This window comes from Euprymna scolopes, chromosome 13 (genome assembly GCF_053919585.1).
Source record: "Euprymna scolopes isolate OS-2025 chromosome 13, ASM5391958v1, whole genome shotgun sequence".
NCBI lineage: Eukaryota > Metazoa > Mollusca > Cephalopoda > Sepiida > Sepiolidae > Euprymna > Euprymna scolopes.
This window is the reverse complement of record NC_136494.1, coordinates 88,605,692-88,616,617: the sequence shown is the minus strand read 5'-3', so window position 1 is coordinate 88,616,617 and position 10,926 is coordinate 88,605,692.

Below are 10,926 nucleotides of genomic sequence, written 5' to 3'. Positions count from 1 at the left end.
GAGAATTATTGTTTTTTTTTTTATATCTTTTGCATATATCTGTCTCCACGGTATTTCATTTTATGATATATCGTGGATTTTATCCTCATAAAAATCTCATGGATCTATTTGTGAGTTATAAGTAAGGCTATAATAACAGAATATTCTTATCATGATTTTGACTCTCGAGTATATATCCGACACAGTTAGACACAACTAATCAACTGAGAACCACATGAATGTAAATGAATATAAGATATCACATGAATGTAAATGAATATAAGATATCACCGGATACACACTTGAGAGTCAAAAAGATAAAAAGAATATGCTGTTGTCCTAGCCCTAGTTCTAAGTCATGGTAAAGATATAGCTCGTAATAATAATTTGATATGAATTGTTTGTGTAATATATTTAAATATTTATTGTTTTACTTATTTAATGCTTATTATTTTAAATATATACGAAAATTTATTCTAGACGTACTGAATAGTCACAAACATTACATAATACGTTTTCATCATAAAAAATAGCCTAAATTGTTTATTTTTGTAGGAATAAGAAAGTCAAATTTAATCATTCTTCTACTGTTTGCACATTAAATTCGTAATCGAACCTAATTGGGTATTACACAGTATAAAGATTGCGCTATTGTCGGAATCGTCCGTGCGGTTTTTGGGAAAAAATGGAAGGTGTCAAAACGTTAAGTGTATTAACTATATTACAAAAAAAAAAAAAAAAAAAAAACATTAAAAAATATTTGTTTGCTATCATTGGTTTTTACGATAATCTAAATATTTATCTCCATTTGAACAAAAACTCATAAAAAATTATAAAAACAAAAACTTATATAAAATGATAAGACATTACTTATTTGTTATTTAAAATAAATATTTATGCATGAAACTTACCTTACAATAAATGTTTCTTTTACTTTCAATTTTATAAAAGTTTCGTAAAAATGCTTCAACAATACTTCAAGATCATTGCTTTCATTGTCCAATTAATTCCTCATTGACTTTGTACTGCCAGAAATAATATATTTATGGAAAAATTGGCAAGAATTTACACAAAAAAATCACAAAACTTTCTTTTCTGTAAACCACTTGGGCGAGTCCGATAGCGGCACAGCCCTTATACGTCGTAAGTACCACAACCTTTATAAAATATAACTAATTTTGTTATGGTAATAGTGTTTTAATATCGATAAAATTATTGGATCTAAATAGCTTTTAAATGTTTCAATTGTTTAATACATGAAGAGTTAATAAGAGATTTCAAACCGACAGTTTAAATGTTTACAAATACCTTCCTAATTTTGAAGGGGTTTTTTCAAATTTCTTTTCAAATAAAAACAAAAATAAAAATTGCTTACATTTTTATAACACGGGAGAGATGTAGTATGAAGGATCTGTTTCTTTTTTACATTTTGTTTCATTTCAAGTTATAATTAGTGATTTCAGACGATATATAAATATAAAATATGATTGACTGCTGTTAGTTCATAGAAGTTACATAAACGATCACAAACTATTGACTCCTTTCATTATACTAAAGTATCAATGATTTAATTGGCAAAAAGAGAAAATACAACTAGCCACGCAAAAAGGCAGATGATATTGTATCCATGTGCCGTCATAATGTTTGTCTAATGTGAATTTAAACTTAGTCACTGACAGGTAATTTCAATTTGTAGAAACAAGTACAGAGAACGCTGGCTTTCAGTCGGTTGAGATAAAAGCGACCATAAATATGCTGGGTTTGGATAAAAAAGCAGTATTAAATTTCCGTTGATGATGCATATGTACATAAAATTACCTTAAAATTACTCTGGAATAGCAAAAAGCAATAGAAAAAAAGCACGCAAACTATAAACGTTAAAGCATGAATTGAAAATGCCCGTTATTTTATCAATGAAAACATCAGTGTTCGTGAGAAATACAAAGCGAGCGAAGAAAAAAATTTTTCTTGTTGATCTTAAAAGAAGTCAATTTTGATTTCATCTGTTATTATATTTTAGGTGTGCTATACAGTTTTGCTGTTTTTTATGTTTTGTCTTTCCGATTGGAGACCAACTTCAATGAAATTTTCAGATTCGATGTAGATCCATTGATGCTCTGGTTCCTCCTTCTAAAACACAACAAGAACGCGTTTTTCTACTACAGCGAATGAAAACACTCTTCCCAAACCTGCGTGCCTATCATCAAACAAAATTTCCACAAACTGAGCTTTTTTATAAATGATTCCGATTTATAGAACATATTGCTATGAGACTGCTTCTCTGTTATTAGCAACTTGGTTGTCTTCGAATCAAATTTCAATAGCCCTTGACTTGGAAAAATATGTAGTATATGTTTTGATGCTACACTTGGCCTATTCTGTCTTTAATTGGTGAAGGAGAAATTCTTTTAGACGTTGACAATTTTTATTTATTCCAATCCGAATTGCCTCTGTTGGGGAGCTGGATTTCCCCCACGATTGAAAACCGACATTGTGTCTCACTTTGCCCTCATGGGGATGCAAGTAAATTGGAACCGTCTTTACAAATCTTTGAATTTTTCCTGACAATGATTCCATTGCATGAGTCTTTATCCTCGAAGAACATTTAGCCTTGATAAGTGATGACTGTTTTCTTATTAGTAACAAAAAGGTCAATCATTAGATAAAACAACATTCTTCATCTGCGTCGCAAGTTTGGTTGAAATCCAATCCGTAGTTTCCTTGTTTCTAGCAAACAAACAGATAAACAAACATATACCATTCCTTTCAATGCAACCATCCAAAGATTAAACATGATTAATTTATATTTTCTGGGTAAGCTGATGAAACCAGTGAAGTATATTATTGTACCGAATGGATTAGGAGAATTAATCACCGTTAGGACAAAGCGCTTTGTATTTGCTTCTATAATAATTGAAACAAGAATTCATATTCTTAAGATACGTCGTTTTAAACTTACGCGTGACAGACCAACAAAAATATGATTTCACACTTAAACTCGGCAATCTTGACATATAATGTAACTTAGATCCCGAAATAAGGCGCGTTAATTAAATGTGTGTGCTTCATGGTGAAAGTGCCATTTTAAATTGAAGCATTATAGAGCAGCTAGTGGGCAAGGCCCCACGGAAAAGTGAGGATGCATCTCACTAATACTGTGTCATCGGCTTAATGTTATCGTTCTGTTATTAACTACGACAAAGTTGATAAGGAAACGAAATCAACTTTCAAAAATAGGAAGGACAATAACATGAAAACGGAGAGAGCACGTGTGTGCGCTTGGGAGAAGACAAAGAGGTTAAAGAAAGAGTGGTAGCGAATATATATATATATACATATATATACATACATATATATATACACACATATATATACACACATATATATATACACATATATATACATATATATATACATATATATATATATACATATATATATATACATATATATATACATATATATATACATATATATATATACATATATATACATACATATATATACATATATATATATTGTTGAACGGCACGGAGTGTTCTTGATTAAAAGTCTTCTTTTATAATTTCTCCATTTTTCGTATGGTCATTCTGATATCTCGGTCGATATTGTGTAAGAATATTTTATAGTCGTTTTCGCCCATCTGTTTGTTTTTTGCAAGTACTTTAAACTGATTTTCTTCAGTCGCCTTCAGGCAGTTTTTTGATAACTGTTTCGTTTAAAATCTGTATGCTTTTATATGGTACATTTAAATTACGCAAAATTGTGAAACGCCTCGTGTGTAAAACATGTTTTAACGTGTTAAAAACGTGACTATAATAAATGCACAATGGTTTGAAAGCCTGATTTACAAAACTCTATGAAAGTTACAGTTTATTTTTGTTTTTTTTTAATTTAATTTATAAATTTACATTACAACACATATGTAGATATACATATGTAACTAAATGTGCACACACACATTATATATATATATATATATATATATATATATATATATATATCTATATATATATATTGGATGCTTATGTACCCAGTCACTTTAAAATGTTATTACTGTTTTCAAAATTTACATTGTTAATTTTTGGCTGTTTAGCTCTTATATACAGTGCTTCCAGTATTTTTAGTCTTTTTACGTTTAAATACATATGAATGATTTTCGTGTATTCAACTAGGATTTTTATAAATTGGAAATGTAGGCAGTCATGTTGTTTTAGGTGTTGGCAAATCGAGCTTGTATCTGAAAGGTGTGGGGTTAATCGTCTGGACAATGTGTTGGTTGTGTGTCCAATGTACCTATTGGTCTTTCTATTGTTGAATATACATTCTTCCAAGGAACGTTAGAATTAGTATTTTAAGTAATTTAATTGTAATTTAAACCGACGCATATAAAAGAATGCAAATTTTAAACGAAATAGTAATTAATGCAAAAACTGCCGACTGAAGAAAATCAGTTGCAAATACTCGAAAAAAAAAACAAAAAAAAACAGACGGATGAAAACGAATATGGAACTGTCTTACACGAATTTGACCGAGATATTAGAACGACCATAGGAAAAGTGCAGAAATTAGAAAAAAAGATGATTAAGCAAGAACACTCCGTGCTGTTCAACAATGTGTGTCTAAATGAAAACATGCTGCCTAAATACAATATATATATATATATATATATATATATATATATATATATATATATATATAGATAGATAAAGAGGGAGAGAGAGAGAGAAATAGATACATGAAGATGGAGAGATATAGTAAAGACAGGAAGTGAGAAAAAGAGGGGAGGATGGAAGGAGAAACAGAAAGTGAAGTAAGGGGGAGAAAGAAGGAGAGAGCAAGAGAAAGAGAAAAGAAAAAGAAAAGGAAAGAGAAACATAGACGAAGCAATCTTATTTCTATATCTGATTGTAATGTTATGTGTAAGTTCAAAGTTTAAATAGAAAAGTTTACGTAACGTGAATTTAAGCAAGAGCATGGGATTTTCTCTTGGAAGTCAAGTTAGAACTACGGGCACAGAGAAGTGCACTAGATATAAAACATGTCGAAAAGCATAGCAAGAACATTTCTACGGTAAGTTAAGAGCATTTTGTCGTAATTTTCGAAGTTCTATTTCTATTCGCACACCTCGCATCTATAAGGACGTGGGTAATACAATAATAAAGCAAAAAAGAACTTGAGCCACTAAGAAACAATATTGTTTCCAAAACTTATTACAAACGAAAAAAGTTAATTGTGTTCTATCTACACTTCAACTATAAAGATGGCTTAACAACGAAATAGAAGCAAAAGGAAAATATTCCCCTGTAATATTCTTCTTTTGAGAAGAAAGACTATTTTAAAGATCGTTAAGCCTAAATATCAGCTGACGTGATATTGTAAACGAAGACGGAATTTGATGAACGACATTATCATTATTATTTAATGTTTTTTTTTTGGGGGGGTGAATTAATCAAACTGGGAAAATTATTCCTCGTAATATATGATATTCAGTAGAGGATTGATTCTATAATAATACATACTCAAGCAGAATAAATCAAAATATCATGTTTAAGTGTATTGTACGTCCGGGCAACGCCGGGCGTCCAGCTATTATACAATAATTGTTTACTTTCATTTGATTTTGTAATAATAAAGACAATATGGCTTTCTGCATGTATGATGCAAGATTGATATTCACTATTCGCGTTTATGAGAGAATAAAAATGCAGTTCCATTTATTGTCACATTTTCCCTGAAAATACAAAGTTCATTAAAAAAAAAATGATGCAAAGCTGGTTGGAAAGTAGCGGTGGCTAAGTGATTAACGCTACGGACTGACAACCTTAATATGTTAAGTTCGAATCCAGTTTGTCCATAGAAACACGTTCATTTAGGATGTTGGCAACCTTCACTTTATTCTTCTTGTAACTATTCGATGTTTTTCTAGATATAAAAGAATTCTATCTATAAAGATACAGTGAAATTAATGCAAACAATAGAATCATCTGATTCATACTAAATAAACGAGTTTAGTTTGATTGATATATATTGCAGCCAAACGTCCACATCACTCGATCAATCGTCACCAAACCTAATTAAAATATCTGTAATGGTCTAGCTTAGAAGTGATTTAATTTTTGGATATCTAGGTCCTAGGCAAGATCACACAAAAACTTTAAAACGACACATTTGACGATAATTTCGTTTCTAGTTATTGTATAGTCTCAATTTTTCTTCAAATCTCATTATGATTTTTTGTGACCATTGATATCATCAATGTGCAGAATTAGATTGGTTAGATAAATAGTTTTTGCCTTATAAAGGTTTTCACGCCACATGGATACAATATGATAAGGTCTGGAAAAGATTTTGGCCAATCCTTCAGTTGAATTTATGCAGTGACATGACTGCCAGAGTTGAAATCCCTCGATATTATAGATTTGATATATTAGTGACCTGGCAATGCCACAGTGTAGACAACGGAAGCATCAAAACTGAAACTGGCCAAATGTAGGCAATTTTGGACATATTTTATTGGTCTGAAAATATAGTTTTTTTTTTTACCAATTGTCATAAAATTTGAACTATAGAATAGTATTATAATCTTCAAAAAGCCTGCAAATATACATATATTTTTTCACATAAAGCTAAACATATGAGCATTTCAGTATTCAATTTGGCTAGCAATATATATATATATATATATATATATATATATATATATATATATATATATATTACCTTTTTGGTAATTTTACAAGTTCCAAATCTAAGGGACTATTGATCAAAATTTAACAAATGAAGGCTCGTTGAAAAGGTAATGAGGGGGTTATCCATCCTCCAGAGCCTATGTTTGGCAGTTTTTTTTTACAAGCATAAAATGTTTCAATCATAGTCATTTATTTTCCTAGTATTGCATATGAATTACAAAATATCTGATATTGCTCCCAAACCTCTGGCTTTGATGAAGGTGAGACTAAAACTTGCTGCTATGGTTTCAAATGATCTGAAATAACAGCAAGGGGAGACTTGATTCCAAACGTTTCTTATATGTTATATCTCCCCTCTTTGGTTTTCGGACATAAAGTAAATTTCACAGTGTATAAGGATTATTTGATACTGGAGATATTCATAATCGTATCCTATTTCCAAAAGAATGAAGATATAACATAAGAAATATTTTAAATCAAGTCTCCCATAGCTGTTATTTCATATCATTTGAAAACATAGCAGCAAGTTTTAGTCTCTCTTTCCATCAAAGCCGGCCATGGATATGACCTTAAACTAAATCCGATGGTAGGGCCCCAGCTTGTGCGCTTTGGGGAGTGTGGAGCCACTCTTTAATTGCCGTGCCTCCCAGGTCCACTCTGACCGGGAATGGTAGTAGCTGTTAGGGTCCCAACTATGGGTTAAATAGAAACCGACATGAAAAAAAAAACATATATTTTATTAAAAAATGTTTCTTCAAAATAACTGGACTCGGCATTAAATAACTTGAAAAGGGTTGATATGCCGTAAAACAAAAACAACCAAACCAACCAATCCATCAAAGCCAGAAGTTTTGGGTATATATATATATATATATATATATATATATATATATGTGTGTGTGTGTGTGTGTGTGTGTGTGTGTGTGCGGCACATATATTAAAATAAATCCGTATTCCTGTCTGTTTTTTGGCTGTTTTGTTTGTTTGTTTGTTCATAATGACGTCATAGCATATATATTATGTATGATATAATAGCAGATGACGTCATGTATGATGCTATTATATCATACATAATATAGATGCCATGACGTCATTGTGAACAAACAAACAAAACCGCCAAAAACAGACAGGAATACGGATTTATTTTAATATATGTGCCATACACACACACACACACATATATATATATATATATATATATATATATATATATATATATGCAATTTCTTTGTGTGTATGTGTTCGTTCCTAATAGACTCCGAAACGACTGAACAGATTTTCTTTAAAATTAAAAATTTACAGAACTTTAGTGTATATGTCTGGGAGTGACCTTAGTTAAGTTTTGTCTAGAATACCCCACATGATTACCGATAATCAAAACCGTTATTTTAATTTATCTATTATCGGTAAAGCAACTTTTTCCATGTCGTCGCTTAGCAACAATGATAGAACGAGCTGTGAATATTCCAATGTAGGTAAGTTGATAAGATTTTTTTCTTTTTTTAATGACATGGTCTGTAGGTTCAAACTCCGCACGTAAATTTCTTCATTTTTTTTCATTACTGCAAATAATTTTATAAGACTTGAACACTTATGTGCATTTTTTCTTTTCTTTTTTTTTTGCATGACATGGTCTTTATGATCAACCCCTCCCCCCGCACGTTAATTTCTTAATGTTTTTTTTTTTTTTTCGTTAACGGGAAAGACGTTTATACAAAATAATTTTATAAAAGAAACAGTAGGTTCTCTGGAGTGCAATGTAGAATAACATATTTTTAACAAAGTTACTGTATTGAGACATATAAAGCTTCTTCCCGGGCGATTTTATGGATTTCGATGACAATAAAAATATATGAGTATGAAATATTCGTCTCCCTGCTAGTATATCTATATCTATATATATATATATATATATATGTTTTGTATAAAAATAAATTTAAATACATACGTTTTAGATCTGAGTTTATCTTTATTATCTATATAAATAAATATAGACTCATAAATAAAATTTAATAAAATAGTAAATAAAATATTTTTGTGTCAATATATACCAATATGAACACAATTTATTAATTACGTGACTCTACATTAAAATCTAAAGATGGTGTAACAAATTGAAAAATAAGTGAAACTTCTCTTGCAACTTTTGGATTATGTAATCATGCCCATATTCTTTTATTTATTTATTTATTTACTTATTTTGAAAGTTGATAAGTTCCTTTTCTTCTGATGAGTTAAGGGCGGAATACATTTTTTTTAAAATCGACATAATAATTACATGAATGATTCTCCACTACGAAACAGGTGCTGTCACGAATTATACATTTTTATTCTTTAATATGTATAAACCATTTATATTTATTAACGTGTGCGTAAACCATTTATATTGTTTAATGTGTGCATAAACCATTTATATTATTTAATGTGGATAAACCATTGATATTGTTTACCGTGTGCATAAACAATTTCTATTTTTTAGTGTGTCCATAAATTTGTATATTGTTTAATGTGTGCATAAACCATTAATATTGTTTAACGTGTGCATAAACCATTTATATTGTTTAATGTGTGCATAAACCATTTATATTATGTAATGTTTATAAACATTTATATTGTTAAATGTGTGTATACGCCATGCATATTGTTTAATATGTATAACACATTTATATTGTTTAATTTATGCATAACCCATTTATATTGTTTAACGTGTGCATAAAACACAGTGTTTAATATGCATAAACCATTTATATTTAAATGGATGTATAAGACATTTATATTGTTTAATATGTATAAACCATTTATACTGTTTAATCTGCGCAGAAACCATTTATATTTTTTAATGTGTGCAGAAACCATTTATATTGTTTAATGTGTATAAACCGTTCATATGCTCGTTTATTCTCTGCGTTGTTTATTTAAACGATTAATTAGATTGTCGAAACATCCACACAAGTATCATGTGAAAAGTTTCGTAAATAAACAACCTTAATAATATTTTGAGAAAATCATTAGATTAATAGGCAGTGCAAAAAATCATGTAATATCCGATTAATTTTGTGAACCAAAAATTTTTTTAATTTGTATTATTCAGACTACTGTTCTAATCTGAGGTGCCATTCGTATTTAACATCAGTCCTTCTTCTGTAAAAGTAAAAGTCTAAAGTAATTCGCAACTATATTCTTCGTCGATGAGTAATGAACTTTTAACCTCCAAAACAGTGTTACTTAATACATGATTGTATCAAATACTTTATCTGTTACGTCACAGAATCTTGTGGCAGAATTCTAGCAGGAATTTTAGAGCGTTAAATCTATTTTTGTCTTTAAATATACAATCTTAACTTATCACTATAGCTCTAATCTTCCCTTTTTTGTCTAAATGGTGAGCTTATCTATTATTTATACTTAATGGTCTCTTTATTTTGTTAAATTTTTATACTAGTTTTACTCAACAGATGATCGTCACCAAGCATTTATTTTGGAAAGTGACACTTTTTATTTTTAAATTTGCGCCTTTTTAAAAATTAAAAAGGCGAGTTCTTTAAATTTAAAACTTGTGCCGTTTTTGAATTTAAAATATGTTTCTTTAACTTATTTTAAGCAAGTAAATTCGTTTTTGCCTGTTTAAGTCGAACTTGCGCTATTTTCATGTGATGTTAAACTTGTCTGAATGTGACGGTAGAGATCAATTTAGGAGTAATTGTCGTGCTCAAATCTTGTCAATATTACAGATTGATTTCAAAAACGAACAAATGTCATTTTGTGTCGTGACATTTTGTCCCCATGCGCTCCATTCCCTATGAAACTATTGTTCGTGTTTCACCGAAGGGTGCATTGAAAATAAACCAGGACAAAAAAAATCACATTTTTTTTACTAAAAGAACAGAGCCTTTAGTAGATAGATCTGACATAAAAGAAAGCAACCAATTTAAAAAAAAACAAACATATTTCTCTAGAACTAAAGCGCTGCGAGACGAAAAAAAAAAACGAACAAAAGACATATTCCAAGTAGATTTTTATCATCAGATTAGTGATTTTAAACATTCTTAAATAGAAAATGACTGAGAATATGAAACCCCTCGAGTTAAAAAAGTGGCGGTAAAATGTCACAGATAACGAATAAAAATAATTTAATCAAAGGTTAAAAACTAAGCGATGCGAATATTCCATGATCATTGCTTTTATTCCTTCTATTTTATTTTATTTTAATATCGCTTTCTCCTCGAGGAGGATTGACGACGATCGAAATGCATAA